A 21,399-nucleotide genomic window follows, 5' to 3' on the forward strand; every position below is an offset into this window, starting at 1 on the left:
GGCCATGAGGTTAACCTGGTCTACCTGGGCCCGTAAAGAACAGCGACCTTGCTCTAGACCCGCCTGAGTGTAAGGCTTCACCCTCGACTTCACATACCAGGGCCGTGGAAGAATAACTCACCAGCAGACCAAGACTAACCCTTCATCTGACTTCATACACTTCTGTGAACCAAACAGACTCTAAAAGCAATAAAACCCAGTATCTGAGCAGGCTTGGCCCGGCACCTGGGCAACGACATCCCAAGTCCCTCTACGACAATCCACCCTCTGTGTAACATCTCTTTGAAGATCAATTTTGCCACCAAAACCGAGAAGTTTAAAAACAGAATAAGCCACGAGGTCATTCGCAACACCGCAGCCGGTGGAAACAAAATATCCGGACAGAGATGATACTGTGCCTTTAGACCAGTCACCTGGGGCTTACGGAGCGTGAGAGTTGAGTCTGGACCAGGTGGTCCTGACCCGCCGCCCAACCGTGACACCGAGACGCCCGAGAGGGGAGGTGGGCCACGGCGCTGGCCGCACGGACCGAAGGCCTGCTGACATCGCAGGCGCTCTCAGCGCGGAGCAAGTGGACGCCTGCCGCCCTCCGGGGGCTGCAGCCACAGCACCTGACACCCAGGCGCCTGCAGCCCCCCAGCAAACTGAAACCCTGCCTGCGCTTACAGGGTCGGCGCCGAATCCAGCCGCCTCTCCCTCTTTTGAGAACCGCGCCCGAGATTTGAACTTTCTTTGTCTGCGAGCATCTCTCCCAACGCAAAGGAGAGGGGAAAGCCTCCAAGGCTGTGCAACGCCGTCATACTGAAATTCTCACTTTCAGACGATTCAGAGTTTCGTTCTTATTTACCGTGTAGAGTCATGGACAGTTCTTTATGACGTCTTTGCTATTCTTCCTCAAATTGGCCAGATTCCAACCACCCACTTATGTTCGATCCCCCATGGCCTGTGCTTGGAGCAGCAAAGGAATCTGCCGGTGCGGGCGGCCGACCTCCTTCCAGCAGCTTCCCACAGGTGCGCACTCCCTCTGCCGGCCAGCCGGGGGCGCTGTGGGACTTGACGTGTTTCCGCAGCGAGCTCGCGCTCCGGGAAGCTCCCCCTCGGCGGGGAGGGCTCTTGCCCGTGGTAATGGGAACGTGATGTCCCATGACGAAAACAAGAACTACATCAACGTATTTTCCCCAGGAGTCGGGGATGTTTTTTCAGAGTGTGAATGCAGCGCTCTTAGCTATAAGATAAATGAGTGGATTTTAGAAAAGGGGGGAAGGTATTGAAAAAAACTTTCAAGATGAACATAGGCTTCCCAGACCTTGTAATTTGCCGATGTTGACTACTGTGTATTAGGAGCTTCATTACATGTCACTGTTCTGCAGTAAAAAGATAATATAACAGCAATAAAATAGGGTAAACAGCGAGATTAACATCTGGCTGTAATCAGCCTGGTGTCATAGAATATACTCCCTGCCTGACTTTCACAGGGTGTGAGCCTGGCAAGAATGATAGAAGGACACAGTTCTAAACCGAGTTGTGACACGGCTGAGTATTATTTTCAACCACGACACATCAGCTCTCTGCGAGGCGCTTCCCCTCCCTGAAGCCTGAACTCAAAGACCCAGATTCATACCTGCCTTTTCTTTCCCACAGTAGATTGCTGCTTCGATACGAAAATACCTTTTGCTATAGTTTCTCACTGCCAGATTCTCTCCCCGTGTCACCTAAGCAAACTGAGAGATCATTCTGGGAAGTGTAGGCCTGTCATAGCGTGCCCAAAAGACTCCAGAACTACACGCAAATAGGAATCCAGGCCCATTTCATGAACCCCTAGGAGGGCTGCAAGATAAAATACAGGACACGCACTTAAACTTGAATTTCAGATAAACAACAAGTCATGTTTTAGTGTATGTCCCATGCAATATTTGGGATATACTTACACTAAAGAATTATTTGTTGTTTATCTGAAATTCAAGTTTCACTGTACTTCCTGTAGTTTTATTTGCTAAACTTGACAGCCCTTCTCCCTAGACACCAGGGCCATGACCTAAGCTGAGAACGACCCTGCTGAGCAGTCTCTCTGGAACTTCAGATCTAAGATCCCATTTGTCTGTGTTGCATGAAAATGTAAAGAGAAGTCTGGATTTACAAAGAGTGACACACTTGCAGCTCCTCAGCTTTGGAAGAAGTAGGAGACAGGTTTTCTTCCCTCTCCCAACCTCTTCTGCTGTCAAAAGCTGGGTGGAGATGACTTGGCTAATCTAACATCCTGCTTGATGGAAAACTCAGCGTGGCTGTGAAGACAGGCTGACAGCTGACAGCAGGATTCAGCCCCAGACACACCAAAGCCAGGTGTAAACCTGAGGGTCCACACACCCAGCCACGCGGTGTGTTCCTCGTTAACTCTGCTCCATCCTGGTCATCTGAGCAGAATACCCAGCTCTAGCAGCTTCCTGGTTTTTTCCAGGATCAAAGCTAAGCAGGTGGTGTGGGACTCTTAGCAAGTAGGGTCCCTGCCCTCGAAAGGGACGGAGGTTGGCTGGCCCCAGCAGCCACGACAGCAGAGCCAGGCACTGGGGACGCTCCGTACAGCTTCAGACAGAGGGGAGCAAACGACGGCCATCCCCAAGGCACCACGCCCGCCGCGCTGCTGGGGTCAACACTCGCTCAGAAACTACATACGCGCCCAGCTATATCCAGAGAGCTAGCGGCTGCTCAGCAGACAAGTGGAGCATAAATTGAAGAGATCAGAACCACCAGGTAACGATGACTGCTGAAGCCCCTGAAAGACCACCAGTCTAGCCACTGTTAACTAAGCAAAAGTAAGCGCATTTGAGCTCCCTGAAGTAGGAGAGGGAGGACACCTCGACCAGTCCTGGCCGGTCTCAGATGGCGAAGTCAGGGGACCCTTTAGAGGGCTTTAGGCCTGGACTCAAGTCCCTGGAGGCCGGTCCTCAGGGCAAGGAACTGAAGAGAACACGTGTGACTCTTGGATACGGTTGGGAAGTGTGAAGCTTGATTCTACCTAGAATCTTTTCTTCCTGTCTGATGCCCCTCGGTCCCCGCCCGAGAGTAGTTCACAGTCTGATCTATCACTTGAACACGCTAGTGTGTCTACCTGTCAGGTGAGGCCCTGGCTCCTAGAAACCCGGCACCTGGGACCAGCCTCGCGCTCAGGTTTCCTTTCCCCGGCGTGGACTTCACGGGAGATATACGAAACCACGGCGTCGCTTTCCTGAGGAATTAAATTGGCCGCGCACTGTGGCAACTCTCCTTTCCCAGGAAAATCCATCAAAACACGGCCTAAATCAGGATAACGCTGATCCCAAATTCTCAAAGTAGGACACGAAATTATATCTCAGTGACTTCCTTGACCCGAAAGAAAAAAGGCAAAGCTGGCCTCCCTTGATTCGACTTCATGTTAATTGGTGGAAGGGTATGTTTCAAACGCTGCGCAGAATAAGGCCCTTTTCAAGCTTTTCCTCACCATGTTAGAGGTCTCTTGAGCTACAGTATTTTATAAATCATCAACTCCAGTGACCTTCCTCTCTGTATTTATTATGCTTTGGGTGAAATAATATTGTAGGAGTTCCTATTTTTTAAATTCCGCGCTACTATAAAATACACACTGAATCTATCACTATTTTACCAATCCATTTATGACTTTAAAATCATAAATGGATTAGCTTTCAAATCTCTTTCTGAGAAAAATAAGATAAGCTCTTTTTCATTTACCTTGGAAAGTGCTAGTTTCTCTGCTTTAAATATACAGCTCAGATTCATTTTTTTCTTTTTAAAATAATTTTCTGTTTTCCTTTTGCCTTGCCTGGACCATCCTCTCTCAAAAACAACGGCTTTTGGACAAACGCTGATACCACAGATTAAAGGGGTGCGTGTAACTCTGCAAACATGAAAGGGAAGATTTTCCTTAGCTCTTAACAGTAACAGCAGCAATACAACCATCTTTATAAGAAAGATAACTTCATTTTTAACCCATCACAAATTATATATCTATTATTGAGTTAAGCCAAACACTGTGTACAATAACCGGGGTAAGATTTTTTTTTTTTTAAACATGGTCTGGATCCCTGCTCTGCTTTCTCTCTCCTGGAAGCAGCCATGTTTTTTTGTTTGTTTGTTTGTTTGATTTTTGGCTGTGTTGGGTCTTCGTTTCTGTGCGTGGGCTTTCTCCAGTTGCGGCGAGCGGGGGCCACTCTTCATCGCAGTGCGCGGGCCTCTCACTGTCGCGGCCTCTCTTGTTGCGGAGCACAGGCTCCAGATGCGCAGGCTCAGTAGTTGCGGCTCACGGGCCTAGTTGCTCCGCAGCATGTGGGATCTTCCCAGACCAGGGCTCGAACCCGTGTCCCCTGCATTGGCAGGCAGATTCTCAACCACTGCGCCACCAGGGAAGCCCCACGGGGTAAGATTTGCCATTCTTTCTTTTCAAAAGGATTACGTTGATTTTATTCTTTTTCATGGGCGTACACTTTGCTCACGTAGCTGATGTACCAATGTGAACACAGGTATGCGATGTATTTGCAAACCATCAGCAACACTGAAGCTGGCTGAAATAAAAATAGTTATATTTTGCCCATTAAGACTGGCAAATGATTAGAATACCTGATGTATCTATTATTTCTACCCTCTGCAGCCTAGAGGATCTCTTTATGACCAACTAGAGTCCCAGATCTTGAAACTATGATTAGTGTTACAAATAGAAGTTATCAAAAACGTGACCGCTGAGAACAGTGTTTCTGATTGGACAAGGCAGCTCGACAAGCTCTATCTTAGGAGTTAAAGGCACAAAGAAGGAGGAAAAATGCTGGAACTTATTTGTCCCTCTGATGAGACCACAAATTTTAGAAGTAGTTAAAAAAGTAAATTAATCTACATATTCCAAAATACCCAGCATGTCTAAAGGAAGGAAGTGTATTATTACTATTTACAGAAAAGAGACCCGATGCTGACTCTGATGAATTGCAGTGTGTGTGCAGACAATCCCACCCTCTTGAACAAGCGAGCAGAAAGCAAACCAACCACCTGATCTTGGTAATCTGCAAGTGTGTTAACAAATCTGCCTTAACACCAATTTGCCGAAGTCTAAATTATGACGTTAAAGTGCCCACAGAAGGAGTGGAGAGATGGTGTCCTGGGGTGTCAGCTTCTGCTCTGAATTCGATTATTCCGACCAGTCTAAGTTTAAATATTGGTTCCCAAAGAGGGATAGGCAGGTTTTCAGGTTTTCAAACTCTTCCCCGCCAGCTCCTCACGCCCCAGGCCCCAACTGCCCTCAGAGTCCGCACGCCCGGCCGCGGCGAGGGGGCGCCGCACCCGCTGTACAGCAGCTTTGCTCTAGTGCGTCATCGGCCGCTGAAACGCCGGCAACATCGAAAGACGCTCCCGCTGCACCAGGGGCAACATTCTTCTTCAGGAAAATTGCCAACACGGGTGAAACAGCTGTGCACGAATGAAGAGAAATTAGCTATCGAGGCAAATTCCTGTAGTTCGGGATGATATTCATGGACAGAAACATATTCTAAAGTAATAAAAAGTAGCGTTTCCCAAACAAGACCCAGGGATGCCGACGATAGCCTGTGATGGATTGTCCATCCGAGAACCAAGGGGGGACATCACATCGTCTCGGACTTTTGGCTCTTTCCACTCCTGTTAACGAGGGTTTCCGGTGGGAGGAAGGTCAACACAGAGGTCTGAGGACAAATCATCTGGCCACCAGGAAGGGAACTGCCGTCTGACACTCTCCCAGAGGTTTGCCTTGCCAAGCTTATGAGATGGTCTCCATCTTGTCTGTGATTTAGTAGCTGCAAAGCATATGGATACTGTGAGAGACAGTTTTGAGGTTCTCTCTTAAATCTGGGAAAAAGCAATGGGAGAAAATTGTTATTGGTTAAGTCCAAATTTTAAACTTGGCTGCTGTCTATGAAAAAAACAGTAACGAGGGCTTGCTTTGTGCCAAGAGATGGGTTACAGAGGAGCGTGTAGAAAGAAGACACAGAAAAGATTAAAGGCCTGGGGCTGGGGTGGAGGGCAGGCATTAGGTAGCTGCAGAGCCAGAGAGAGATGAGAACGCAGCCGGGGGAGTATGGGGTTAGAGCATTGTGGGGTTACTTGTTTGTTTGGGTCAGCATTTCCCAAAGTACATTTACTCCCCGGACACAAGTCAACTCTACTTAGAAATGCACGTTCATCCCCCACTTGGTGTTTCACAGCGTCTGTCTCTATATTAAATTCTCTAGCGAGTCCTACAGTGCAGGCTATTTTACTGTTCACTGACAGAGACTGTTCACGGTAGACAGTTGTGCTGTGAGCTGGCTTGTATCGGCTCACGAGAGCTGACTGTTAAATTTTCAGGAGTTTGCAAACATTAACAAGAGTCGTTGTTTAAAAAAATAAATTATATACACTTATAATTAATACATTACCTTAGGAACAAATTATCTTATATATCTTAATAAGCCCATCCAGTGAGTCTTTTATTTCAGCTATTTTTCACTTTCCAGTTCTTTCTATTTCTTTGAACTGTGTTCACAATTGTTTTTTGGAACATTTTCATAATAGTTTCTCTAATATCTTTGTCATACGATTCCAACATCTGTGTCACCTTATTGGTGTCTGTTGACTGCCTTTTGCCACGCCAGTTGATATTTTTCTAATTCTTTCTATGCCAAGTAATTCTGGGTCACATTTTGACTGTTACGTAATGAGACTCTGGGTCTGGTTAAAATATACAGAAAATATTGAAACTATTGTTTTAGCAGACCGTCGACCTGGGTAGGTTCCGGCTGCACGTTCCCACCCCCCATCTTTGTGGGCTCCAGGTCAGGTCACTTCCCAAAGCCTTTGTCGTGTCATTTGGATCTGCCCCATACATTTGGTGCCCAGTGACTGGCCTGGGACCTGCATGGTCCACCTATTAAATCAGTTCTCAAAGTCCTTTATGTGCTGATGAGAATGCGATTCATTCCGGTGCAGCTCGGGGGTGAGCCCGGGATTGCATCAACAGCGTTACGAGGTTGCTTTCCCAAACTCCTCTCTCTGTGCCCCGTGAGTACCTCCCAGCTTCCTGGGGCCCCTTCTGTCCTCCATCTAGAAAGCTGTGACCCTCGCTACTTCTGTTTCCTTTCATGATCCTATAAATGATCACTTCCAGCCTCCTTTCCATCCTACTCACTTGCTTCTGGATTTTCCCAGTGCTTTAATACCTTTCTTACAGTGTGGCACCCTGATAGGGAACTATTACCTCCCTCAATCTGGAGGCTATAAACGCATTCATGCAAGTTGAAGAGTGTTGGCTTTTTCAGTAACTGCATTTCACTGTGGCTCAGACTTGATTCTCTGAGATCCAGGCCTTTTGTATGTGTCTAACGTCAGGTCTCTGCTACACAACTGCCATCGGTCCCTTTCACCCAAATGCAGGACGTAGAACCATTAATATTATAGTTTACCTTGTTGCCTCTAGTTCGTGATTCTTGCCCACTGAAGCAATTTGGAATTCTGATGATACCATTATCTACCTATGATTTTATTAGTTATCCATCCTACCCTTACAGAGAGAGAGAATAAAAGCAAGTTTTGTTGTGTTCTGAGGAGCCTGGTAAAGTGGAAAGACTTTCAGAGGTTCAAGTCCATCTCTGCCTCCTGGCCCCAGTGGGTGACGCCCTCACTCGGACGTCCCATGAGCTTTTTCTGAACGTATCCAATCTCCAACTGTGGACAGAGTTCAAACTCTTCCCTTTGGAGTTCCTCTGCCCCCGTGTCAAACAGGGACTGTATCAAGATGCCTGTTGCAATGTGTTACAAGTTTAAGTAGGTGCTTTAGACAGATGCCCTACGGTGGCTGAGAGCTCGCCCACCTGCTCTAGAGGAGTCTGGATTTGAGAAATAGCCATAGGACAGCCTTCCACTCACAATCTCTTCAGAAAGATCTCCAAAAATCCCATCATCAGAGCCGGTCAACTGGGCGAAGTGATGTCCTCTCCAGAATAAACATTTGGGGTCTCAAGGAGGGAAACATGGATTGACAACCCAGAGTCCAGTAAAAGAGAAACGTGAAGACTGGTGAGAATTGAGGAAAACTTTTTTATGGAAAATTTCAAGCACATTCCAAAGAGAATAATGTCATAAACCTCCGTGTGCCCCACATGCAGCTTCAATGATGATCAGCTCACGACCAAGCTGGTTTCACCTGCACCCTCACCCGCATCCCCTCCTTCGCTCACCCCCCTGCATTGTTTGGGAGCAAATCCCAGGCCCCATACCATTTCCTTCCTAATACTTGAATATGCAGGGAGAAGGCATTTAAACTAGGACGAACTCTTCACAGAGAAGGTGCATATAAAATCCAAGAGAAAGTGAAACTTGAAAATAAACAAAAGTAAAGCCACCAAAGAAAAATTTGAAGGATCAAGTGGAGAAGGGAGAAAAGGAATTCATTCCCAGGAATTATTCTCAGATTTTGATAATGTTTTATTTTTTAAATAAGATGTAAGATTCCATCACGACTCCTTTTTTTTCCTAACCAAACACTACAGCAGAAATCAGACAGTTAATTGAGAAACAAGACTAATACTAGGGGGGGAAATCTGTGTACCCCCATGCAGTTAAACATGAAAGAAACATATTTGAGCTGCGTTGGCCCATGGTGACAACGCTTTTTAAAATATATGGGCCGTGACCTTATTTTTAAAGTTTATATTTATTTTGCTTCGTTCCACGAGATGTAAACTGGGATATTCAGTTATAAAACAGCATTTTATTGCTTCTGGGTAATTCCCCAAGAGAGGAAAATAAAGTTTATTTCCCGCCCCAAAAGTGATAAATGTTTAACGAAACATCTAGCCCTTTCCCCTTAAAGGTTAGGCATGACTTTTTAGAATATTTTTATAAGCATCTGATTTCTTCCACCTGAATTTAGCTGATGAATCAGAACCCAGGTGTGAGTGTGGAAAAAAGGGAAGAAATACCTAAGGCTCTCAAAGCAGGATTTACTCTTCCGTGCAGGGAGGTGTACTGAAAAGTGAGAGTTCTGCCCTCAGGAAGGATCAGGAATCGTGGGGAAAAAACACCCACTTGGAAACCATGGATAAAAAAAGGTTCAGAACATCAGCTTTTGCTCAGCTTGCTGGTTCCCTGAAAGAAAAAGTATGAATATCTTGTATTTCACACACAGAGACACCTTTACATGCACACACCGTAAAGGGCTTTTCAGGCCTCAAGTACTTTTTTAACCCAACCAGTTCCAGGAAAATATAAAACAAACCAGAAACAAATGTGTGAAATGTTTCTTAGAATAAAGATTTCCAAGCAAAAGAGGAAAAATCTTGACAAAGCCCGTTTGGGATTTTACCAAAGGCCACATCTTTCTCAGGATTTCTAGATCGGGTGACCCTCCAGAGACAGCTCTGCAACTCCCATGCGCCAGAGGCCACATCACCTGCGTGCAGTGGGGCTGATAAAGACTGCACCCCGTTCAAATGCACCCTTCTCCCCCTCCCACCCCTTTTATTTCCTGCTATGGTGTTACTTGCTGCCTAGTTTTTAGACCTCTGGTTTCCATTAAACACAAGTCCGGAGTAGAAGGCTGTAAACCTCTCACGTTCAATGCGCTGCAGGGCAGCCAGGCCCCACCCCCTACCTGAGGACCTCCTCTGCGGAAGCCCCCATCCCCATGCCACCCCGGAGACTGGGAAGGGATGGGGCCAAGCAGGAGGGGAGGGAGGGAGCCTTCCAGCCTGGGGCCGCTAACTCCAGGGCACCCAATTTCTCTTTCTCAGGTTTGTTTGCTCAGCTGGTGGCATGCGCTGCTCCAGCCCCGCCAGGCCTGGTGGAAAGCGCCCTCCTCCAGAGTCTAGGGTCCATCTTAAAGAAGTGGTTTGCAGCCGAGAAGGGAGCCCCGTTGAGCTCCGCGTTCTTAATAAGGGCTGTGTGAACAGTTAGCGTTTCCCACTCCACCTGCAGCGAGCCCGCCGGCGCACGAGGCCGGCTCTGTAGACCTTTCTCCACCCCGATTATTGGTCTTCCCCTCGCTCTCTTTATTCCAAACACACACACAGCCCCCGCTGCCCATACCCTGGGGGAAGGTGTGTCGTCTCCCCGAACACCCATCCTCCCAGCGCCCGCGACTCAGGGCCCACACCCTTGGCTCGGCTCCCGCAGTGGTCAAAACCCTTGTCGCCATTGGCACTCGGGCGACCGACCGTTCACCCCACCTTTTTTCTCTTTTTTCAACGTCAATGAAAGCTGGATTTGGAGCACCTCACCAGCCTCTTCCAGCTGGGAGCAAAGACGGCAGAGCCTTGAGGGGCAGCCAACTCCTCCTAGGCTGCCCTACGGCCGGGCCCTGTCCCCCTACTCAGCCTGAAGGTGGTCCCCGTGCCCGTCACGCACGACCCGATTAGGGGATGATGCGGGGTGACACACCAGCACTTGCAAAGCCCCTCACTGCGAACGGGACAGAGCTGGTCCACCGGCCTCAAGGCCGTAACTTACTCCCATCAGAGGTAGGAGCTTGGTGGCCTTGAGGGGTGTCCAGTGCCGAGACCAGACCTGCCCAGCGACCAGCGGCCCGGGCCTCAGGTGGCGCCCAGAGGACAGGCAGAGGGTGTCAGCAACGCCAGGTCCCTCCCAGGCGGCTGCTCCCTGCCAGGGAGACGGAAGGGAGCGGGCAGCTCCTTTGCGCCTCGTGTTCTCAAGGGTCAGGGAAGCATCACAAGGAAAGAGTGAGAAGGAGAGAGAGAGAGAGGCCAGCCTCCCGGGGACGGTCCGGCTGGTGTCCTGTGAAGCCCCAACACCAGCTTCTAATTTCACATGTCAAGATTCACCTCCCAGAAAAGTCAGAGCCGAAAAGAACGTGTAATCTTCTTGAAAGAGATCCCACAGCTTCTCCAGATGTTTTGGTTTATTCTGTGGGGAGGGGAAAAGGCCTCGCTGGAGAGAAGCAAATATGTTCATTCCCTGAAAGGAGGAAGGTCACCGAGTGGGAACAGTTTATCCGCCTTTGGAAGGATCGCGTTTCAGCAGAAGCGGCCACAGGAATAAGATATCATTTGTTAACTTTGCTGATCCAGTAAGTGTACGCTGGACAGCTGAGCCATTATTTGGGGCCTCTGTTGCGTGCCCTGTAACAAGGAAACAATGTCCCGCTGAGTTTAGGTGTGGTGTGTGCTAAGACCACATAAAACTTTCAGCGGCTTTGTACCAAGTTGATTTTGGGGAACGGCACACATTGAACCAGTGGAACAGAAAGAAACCACGGCCTTCCCTCGCCTCCCCTCATCAGGAAATGCATTACTAGTAAATTATGGGAGAGTTTCAGTGGTGTATGGTGATTTTTATCAAATCAACTCCAGAATATAGGATTGTATTGCTGCGTGTGTGGTGGTTTTTCTCCCCAGGTGAAATACCCCAGAATCAGAGAAACTTTTTGAGTTAAAAGGACTGTTTGTGTCCTTGCTTCTCATTCTACTGATGGAAGGTCGAGGCCCACAGCGGGGTCAGCGCAGTTGTGAGCGCACGAGGTACCCTCAGGGACGGAGCCAGGACTAGGACCTGGACGATGTTCCATCAGACCAGGAGGCCACAGAGGAACACATGCAGGGGTGGCGGCCTGGCCCCCAGAGCTCCGTGCACCGTCCTGACTCATTTTGGCGTCAGCTGCAGGGCGGCAGCTCTTTCTTTTCTCCAAACACCCCTTCCGCTCCCAGCCTGAAGGGGCGCGGGGGTGGGGGCCGGAGCCTGGGCCAGGTTACGTGTGGAGTGAGGAGGCTGCCTGAGGTGAGCTCCCGGGAGCCCCGCCCCTCAGGAGCATCATTCTGCGCCACTGACCAATGGTTCCCAGCGACCGGCCCGGGCCGGCGGCTGCATCTCCCTTCCTCGCTCCCGAGACAGGGGACAGGGCCGGGTGGTAAGGGCAGAGGGCGGACTGAAAGTACAGGCTGACAGGGTCCCTCTCTTTGAGTGCTGTGTCCCGGACAAGGACCCGTCCTAGGAATTGCGTGGCTGAGGGAGAGACAGTGATGGGTGGAGTGAGTCGGAGGCTGAACTGCAGCCCGGGAGGGAGGCCGGTGAGGCTCAGCTCACGGTGCTGCTGCCAATGCAGGGCGGTCGCCAGCCCCTCCCGGCAGGGGACTTGGCGGGGGGCTGTCAGCGCTCCTTCCCTCCTCTGACAGCAGCTCCGCGGCCAGCTCCCGAGGTGGGCGTGGGCACTGGTCTGGACCCTGGAGCCTCCATCCCCTGTTCAGCGGTCAGCATGGAGCATCAGAGCCCTCCGTGGCCCCGAGGGTGAGGCCAGCAGGCAGGAGAGCAGGCCTGAGGCCAGAGCACAGGGAAGGGCGGAGACCAAGTCACAGCCCCCGGACTCAGTTACGCCAAGGTCAGATCCAGCTCTTTCAGCGCATCCTCCTTTTGCTCAAGTCAGTAACTGCGGTTCTGACACTTGACGGAAGGAACACGGGACCCAGGATACCCGCGATCAGACAGCGCTGGGGGGTAGCGGGAAGGCTGTGGAGCAAGGGCAAGTCCGCTCAGAAAACACAGCATGGCAGGCCTAATCAGGCTCCACCAAGCATTAACCCAGGTGGGCTTCCTGGAGGCGGGTACACAGCAGCTTTGATTGAGCGTGAACCGTGTGTGCCAGGGAGACGGACGTGCAGACAGATCCTCTAACCGAGCCTGGGAGAAAAGGCAGGGCTGCACCCAGAGGCCATTTCCTGGATGAGGGAAAACCGAAGGAGGGGCGACTGGAAGGAGAGGAAGAGCGCGGTTTGGGGATGTTACATGTGAGCTTCTGCAGGACACCCGGCCGGCGGTGTCCAGCTGGCACGTCCGTACACAGCTCTGAAGGTGGGGATGAAAATGTGGGCCGGAGACACCAAATTAGGAGTCAGCGACACAGGGGGAGAGCAGCCAAAACCGTGGGCCCGGATGGACGAGGTTGCCCGGAGACCAGGGTGAGAGAGAGACAGCCACGGACAGACCCTTCAGGGCGACAAGACCTGGGGAAGGAGCTGGAAAGGAAAAGAACCAGAACGGCGAGAGGGAGGAGGGGATCCGTGGGCAGTGTTGCCCCGAGGCTCCGTGAGCAAGAGAGTGTTCCTGACAACGATGCCGCTGGCGAAGCCCAATGCCACCGAGAGGTCAGAAGGTAGACAAGCCGGGAACTATTCTCTGGATCTGGCGATCTGGAGAGCAGTGTCAGGGCGGCAGTGATGCCTCCTGCGTCCTTTTGCTGCTCCTCCTACAAACCTCCAGGGCAGCTCTCGGCACAAGGCAGGGAATGATTCCCTTCCACGTTCTTCTCTCTTACTAGACTATTAGCTCCTTGAGGTCAGGGACTCTGTATTGTCCATCTTTTGCTTTTAAGCTATTTAATTGCGGTATAATTTCCATGTAGAAAATGCACCCATTTTACCGTACGGCTCAGGCTGTGTTTACACGTGCACCCGCTGTATAACCCCAGCAGGTCAAGATGGACACGTTTCTAGGACCAGAGACGCCCACCCTGCCCTTCCCAGCCAACACCCCAGAGGTCAGCGCTCTTCTGCCCTCTGTCACCATAGATGGGTTATGCCTGTTCTGAACTTAGGATAAGTGGAGCCGTAGAGCATGTGCTCTTGGGAGATGCCCACTTTCGCTTCAACACGGGTCCCCAGGAGGTGCCATGAAGATGCGACCAGTCCCAACACATTGCTGTAGGTTGAACGGCTGCACCAAACTCTTCTGTCACCAGATGTTTGACATCTGGAACCCAGGTGGTGGCTTGAAGAGCAATGCTGCCATGGACACTCTTGCACACATCTTTGGTGGACGTAGTACTCATTTTGGAGGTGTATGCCCAGGAGTGGAAGTCTGGTTATGTCCTTGGATCTTTTATTCTCAGCACTTTGTCCTATATCAGGCCAACAGGGTAGATACCTAATAAGTACAAATTGCCCTTGAAACCTTAAACAACTTTTCAACAAATCTCTTGTAAAAAGTTAAATTTAATGCTATTTACTAGGGTCTTTATGGTATTATCAACAATTTTTTTTTCTTTTTTTTTTTTTTTTTTTTTTGCGGTACGCGGGCCTCTCCCTGTTGTGGCCTCTCCCATTACGGAGCACAGGCTCCAGACGCGCAGGCTCAGCGGCCAAGGCTCACGGGGGCACAGCCGCTCCGCGGCATGTGGGATCCTCCTGGACCGGGGCACGAACCCGTGTCCCCTGCATCGGCAGGCGGACTCTCAACCACTGCGCCACCAGGGAAGCCCTATCAACAAATTTTTAAAATCAATTTCCAAGTAAGTGTATCAAAATCTAAAGAACAAGCCAAAATCTCAATTAGCAGAGGACATAAGCCCCTCTCTTTAAAGAACTCATATACAAGCTCAAATTGTTTTTTAAAAAACTATGCAATTTCAGTAAATAAGGTAAACAGCCTTTGTAATGAATGAGCCAGAATCTGGAGAACTGGTCGCAAGGAGGCTCCAGAAGAGGACCTGCAGGCTTGCCGAGGGAAGGGATGAGACACGCATTCTGGAAGCAGGTCTGGGTCAGGGCAACCATTTTTGCACAAGAAACACATTTGGGCAAGAACAGGGCTTCAGCGGGTGCCTCGACAAATGCCCGGGAATAACATGATGAGAAGGAACCTCACCAATCAAGGTACCAAATCTGTGCTTTTCTTTTGAATACCCGCTTCGGTTTTCACTGGTTAGAAGAAGTTGAGTGCTAGGCGAAAGCCAAGGAGGCGTGAAAAAGGGGCTTTGCTGGTGGGAGCTGGACCTGCCTGCCGCCTCCTTCTCATCCTAGCTCCCTTGATGGGCAGAACCTGACCACAAGTTTGGCCTGAGTCGGCATGAAAAGAAGTGAAGTCTTGCCTCAAAGAAAAGATAAAAGGAACAGCCAGATGTGTGATTTCAGATCTGGACCCAGGCCTTGGTCTACATTCCATCTCACCCCATCCCCCTGGCCCCCGCCCAACCCACCGCCCTGAGGCATGACCCAAGTCCAAAGATGAAGTCAAAGAATTTTTTGGTGTTTTTCTAGGTCTCCTCCCATCCCCTTGGAAATCCTTGTGGGGGGGGCAGGGAATAGTCCCTTGCCTATCCAGCATAAACTGTCAATACAAAATGGTTAGATAAATAATTCAGCCAGAGGGCGATGAGGAGGGTGAACTCCAGGCCACTAATCCTCGTGGCTGGCAGACACTGATAGGAAACACAGGACAAGTTGCAAAAGGAATGAACACAAAGAGAGGGATGGCCTTTTCTGGCAGGTCAACCCCGGACGGAACAAACGAACACGTCTCTTCTGATGGCTATAGCTCTCCCATCCCGATGTCGGGTCAAACACAAGGCCGCGTTCATTTGCTCTGTGGTCTCATACATTAATGACACAGAAGGATCTGAGCAGAAAACAGCCTGAAAAAACACGTTACAGGAAACAGTGACATCGTCCTCACCTGGGGCCCAGAGGTCTGCTCGCCCGCACAGGGGACACGAGCTTCCTGTGATGCCCACCCGATGGTTCAGAAGTTCCCTCGGGTGTGTCTCACGGGACAGGATGGGAATGAACGTGTTGAACACTGGTCACATGTTCTGAAATACCCAGAACACTTGAATTTTAAACTGGACACCTCATTGTCTTGGCAAGTTTCTCGAAATGCCAGGGTCACAGGTCCTGTGTTTTGGAGGATAAACACACACACACGTACACACTCACAAGATGTGAGCACAGCAGGTGGAGGGGAAGGTGGCTGCAGAAGTGTGAGAAGCAGCCCCGTGAAGCATCACCGCTCACGCGTCGCTGTTGCCTGCCCTCCCCGGCCTCGCTCTCTGTACACAGGGGTTCTAACAGGCAGAACACTCTGGCTTAGTTCTTGACTCGCAAGTCTTAGAAAACGCGGTGGCTCCAAATAAACTAGAAGTCCCCCCCCACCAAAGGCGGGCACACAGCAGGGCACAAAGGAAATGATCAACAGGTGATTTTTTATTTGACTTGACTGTGCTCCCCCTTTCTTTTATTATCCTCGGTTGCATATGCTGAAGGTCTCCTTCTGCAGAATTAATCTATTCTTAAGGAAAATACAGTTTCTAACAGCATTAAAAACTTCTCTCTCCCACCATCTTCTCTTTCTCTCTCAGCCCCTCTAATGGGAAGCTGCAATCATGCTTCCCTCTCCAGGTGCGTCCGGTCATGCACCCGGCCTCTCAGGTGAGGCCCTCCCTTTAAACCTGTTCAGCCTAAACTCAGCGATGAGTCACTTATCTGCACATATATCCTCACCTCCTTTGCTTCTTTCTGGTGCGGTCATGCTTCCTTAACAAAAACGCAGTCTCGCTCTCAAGAAACGTAATTCTACTGCACTTACCTCATACTCTTCCCGTACCATCCACCAACCATGATCCTTGGTATTTACCCAAAGAAGCTGAAAACTTATGTCCACGCAAAAACTTGCACACGGATGTTTATAGCAGCTTTACTCATAACTGCAAAAATTTGCCAACAGTCAAGATGCCCTTCAGCAGGTGACTGGATAAATAAACTGTGGTTCATCCGGACAATGGAATATCATTCAGCAGTAAAAAGTAGCGAGCTATCAAGCCATGAAAAGACACGGAAAAACCTCGAATGCGTATTACTAAGTGAAAGAAGCCAATCTGAAAAGGCTACGTACCGTATTTTCCAGCTATGTGACACTCTGGAAAAGGCAGAACTATGGAGGCTGCTTCAGAAAAGACGTCTTCCCTCCTTTTCTAAGGGAATTCCCTTCGTGGCCCTTACCCTTCTCCTCAGGAATGTCCCACTGTTGTACCTTCGATCTCTTTCTCTCCACTCTTCCTACCCTTCAGCCTGAAAAAAAAAAAAACCACACAAAAAGAAAATACATACAGAAAACACCCTCTTGACTCTGGGCTCCCTCAAGCGCCTTCCCGTCTCCTCTGCCCTGCGGGCTCTCCGAGCTCTATGCAGACACCCCAAGTGGCTGAGTCACTACATCCTCACCTCCCACGTACTCCTCAACCAGCGTCAACTAACGCTTGCCCTTTGCCCTCTCAAGTCAATGTTTTCTCAAAAATGAGAAACCTGACTTCCTCACTTAATCCCCAAGCCGGTCCAATGCCCCTCACATAGTGGGTTCAATAAATATTTGTTGAAAAAACATCCCAAATGATTTCCTAATTTCCAGCGAAGACCGCCTTTTGTCACTAGGCCTCGCGGACTACTGAAGCCCCGCCGCCCCTGCCCTGTAGATAGATGGAGTCTCCTCTCCATCCTCAGCCTGAGAGGGTCTTTCAGAGCACATGTCAGGTGCGGTGGACGGACTTCGCTGTGGCTTCCTGGACCGCCACCTCCTGACATCCACGTTCACGCTCACCCTGTCCAAGTGTGGGCGGGGCCGCGCAGTGACTCCACCCCGGTGTGTAGCCTCCGCCCGTCTGCGCTGCAGCGCTGCGCCCGTGCTGACTCGGAAGGCGCGAGGGGCCTTGAATCCCACAGGCCCAGGAGGTGATCCCGCCAGCAGCCTGAGGCGTCCGAAGCCTCCAGGTGAGAGCCCAGGCCAGCGGTACCCTGACTGCGTCCTGGGAGACCCCGGGCACAGGACCCAGCTGAGCCGTGCCCAGACCCCTCCCCACGGAAACCGTGACGTGATGCATGTGCGTTGTTTCCCGCTGCTGAGTCTGTGGTCACTCGATCCGCAGCGCAGACCACTTAAGAGGCCGGGTCACAGCACTCCCTGCTCACACCCTCAGGGGCCTCCATCTCATTCAGAATAAACCCCGAAGTCCTGTCTGTGGCCGGGGGCTCTTGTAGCCTGGCTCCTACCCCTGTAAGATCCGCCTCCACCCCCTTCCCCTTGCTCATCCCACCACAGCCATACGGGTCTTCCTGCTGTTCCATTCCTGCCTTTACCCTCTGTTTCCCCTGCCTGGAACATTCCACCTCCAGATCTTCCCGTGATTCGCTCCTTCACTTCATTCAGAACTGCACTCAAACACAGCTCCTCAAGGGAGCCTCCCCAGGCCCCAGGCCCAACTCCAGCCCTTATCAGTACCTGAAATTATATACCACACGTAGATTCAGATATGGGTAGCTGGCAGAAATTACCTTGAAACAAAAGCAGTGACCCTGTCACCACAAGGCAAACAGCTGTCAGTCTTGTTGGCAATGATAAAAATTTGAGCTACCTAGTAAAAATCAGTCTTTAGGAAATCTTATATCTACCCCCATGAGCAGCTTACCAATGCCTTAAGACTTTTTGATGAGTTTGGTGGTGATACTGATACTTTGATATTGTAAGTGAAACATGTCAACATTTGGAAAATGTAAAAAGCTCCATGAACCATAATTTTCAAAGTGATCAATAAATGATATTACAAAATCATGAATGGGTAACATAAAGACAGACATATAGACCGATGACATAGAATAGAGAGCCCAGAAATAAACCCTCACATACATGGTCAACTGACCTTCCACAAGGGTACCAAGACCATTCAACTGGGGAAAGGACAGTCTTTCAACAAACAGTGCTGGGAAAACTGGACATCCATGTGCAAAAGTTGGACCCTTACCTTATACATATAAAAAAAATTAACTCAAAATCCATCAAAAACCTAAATGTAGGACCTAAATCTATAAAACTCTTAGAAGAAACCATAGGGGAAGAGTTTCACGACACTGGTTTGGCAAGGACTTCCTGAACACGATACCAAAAACCACAGGCCACAAAAGTAAAAATAGACAAGTTGGACTATATAAAAAATAAAAACTTCTGTGCATCAAAAGACACCATCAACCGAGCGAAAAGGAAACCTATGAGATGAGAGAAAATATTTACAAATCATATAAATGAGAAGGGGTTAATATGAAGATAAAAACTCCTGCAACTCAACAACAAAAAACCAAATAACTTGATTAAAAAATGGGCAAAGAAGAAGAGACAGAAACAGCCAAAAAGTACATGAAAAGATGTTCAACATTACTAATCATTAGAGCAACGAAAATCAAAACCACAATGAGATATTACTTCACACCCATTAAGATGGTTACTATTAAAAAAAAAAAAAAAAAAGGAAAAGAAGCGTTGGCAAGGATGTAGAGAAACTGGAACCCCCGTGCCCTGTTGGTGGTGGGGTTGTAAAATGGTGCAGCCCCTGTGAAAAACAGTAAAAGGCATTACATTAAAGGAAAAACAGAATTAACCTATGATCCAGTAATTCCACTTCTGGGTATCCATCCAAAAGAACTGAGAGCAGGGTCTCCAACAGATGTGTACACACCCGTGTGCATTGCAACCCTATTCTCAACTGTCAGGAGGCAGAAGCAACCAGAGTGTCCACTGATGGATAAAAGATAAACAAAACGTGGTCTATACATACAATGGAATATTGTTCAGCCTTAGAAAGTCAGGAAATTATGACACCTGCTACAACATGGAGGAAACCTGAGGACATGATGCTCAGTGAAATAAGCCAGTCACAAAAGGACAAATACTGCATGATTCCACCCATAAGAGCTATCAGATTCAGAGGCAGATGGTAGAATGGTGGCTGCCATGGGTTATGGGAGGAGCAAATGGGAAACTGGTTTTTAATGGGCACAGAGTTTCAGTTCTGCAAGGTGAAAAGTTCAGGAAATTGGTTGCACAACAATGTGATTATACTTAATGTTACTGAACTGTATGTACACTTTAAAATGGTTAAGATGGTAAATTTCACGTTATACTTTTTTTATCACAGAAAAAAATTTTTAGTTAAAAACTTCTGTGCATCAAAGGACACAAGCAACGGAGTGAAAAGGCAGCCCACAGAATGGGAGAGAATATTTGTGAAGCATCTATCTGATAAGAGGTTAACATCCAGAATATACAAAGACTCCTACAACTCAACAACAAAAAGCAAATGACCCGATTTTAAAATGAGGAAAGGATTCGAATAGACATCTTAAAGAAGATAAACAAAAGGCCAATAAGCACATGAAAAGATGGTCCACTAGTCATTAGGGAAACGCACGTCTACACCGCAGTGAGCTATCACCTCACACTCACTAGAATGGCTACTGAGATGACAATTGTTTTTTTTTTTACATCTTTATTGGAGTATAATTGCTTTACAATGGTGTGTTGGTTTCTGCTTTATAACAAAGTGAATCAGTTATATATTTACATATGTTCCCATATCTCTTCCCTCTTGCGTCTCCCTCCCTCCCACCCTCCCTATCCCACCCCTCCAGGCGGTCACAAAGCACCAAGCTGATCTCCCTGTGCCATGCGGCTGCTTCCCACTAGCTATCTATTTTACGTTTGGTAGTGTATATATGTCCATGCCTCTCTCTCTCTTTGTCACAGCTTACCCTTCCCCCTCCCCATATCCTCAAGTCCATTCTCTAGTAGGTCTGTGTCTTTATTCCTGTCTTACCCCTAGGTTCCTCATGACAAGAATTTGAGATGACAATTTTATGTGTCAGCTAGAATGGTCCAGGGGCGCCCAGACATTTGGTCAAACATGATTCTGGGTGTGTCTGTGAGGGTGTTTCTGGTGAGATTAACATCTGAATAGAAGGTTGAGTCAAAAGGATCGTCCTCCCTAATGTGAGTGGAACTCATCCGGTTGAGTTGACAGCCCAAATAGACCTGATGGCCTTGAGCTGAGACAGAGTCTCTCCCTAACTTCTGACTCAGACTTTAACATCAGCTCTTCCTGGGTCTGGATCCTGCTGGCCTTAGGACTGGGGTAAACCATCGCTTCTCCGGGGGTTCAGTCTTGCTGACTGAAGACCTGGGGATTTGGCAAACTGTGTGATCATGTGAGCAAATTCCTTACAATAAATAAAAATAAGTATGTATAAATTTAAACATAAATATTTATGTTTGTACGTGTACACACACACACACACACACACACACACACACACACCTTACTGGTTTTCCTTCTCAGAGAATGGAGAACCCTGACTAATATGGTTATCAAAAACAAAAGCTAACAAGCGTTGGTGAGGATGTAGAGAAATTGGAACCCTTGTACACGCTTGGTAAGAATGTAAGATGGTACAGCTGCTACGGAAAACAGTTCCTCAAAAAATTAAAAATAGAATTACCATACAATCCAGGAATTCCACTTTTGATAATATGACCAAAAGAATTGAAAGCAGAGTCTCAAAAGGTATTTGTCCACTCATGTTCACAGCAGTATTCATAATAACCAAAAGGTGCAAGCAATCCAAGCATTCACTGGCAGATTATTAGATAGATAAGCAAAATGTGGTCCATCCATACAATGGAATATTATCAGCCTTAAAAAGGAAGGTAATGCTAATATCTGTACAACATGGATGGACCTTGAGGACATGATGCTCAGTGAAATAAGCCACAGAAGGACAAATATTGGATGATTCACTTACATAAGGTACCTAA

The sequence above is a fragment of the Hyperoodon ampullatus genome, assembly GCF_949752795.1.
Source record: "Hyperoodon ampullatus genome assembly, chromosome: 10".
NCBI classification, from domain to species: domain Eukaryota; kingdom Metazoa; phylum Chordata; class Mammalia; order Artiodactyla; family Ziphiidae; genus Hyperoodon; species Hyperoodon ampullatus.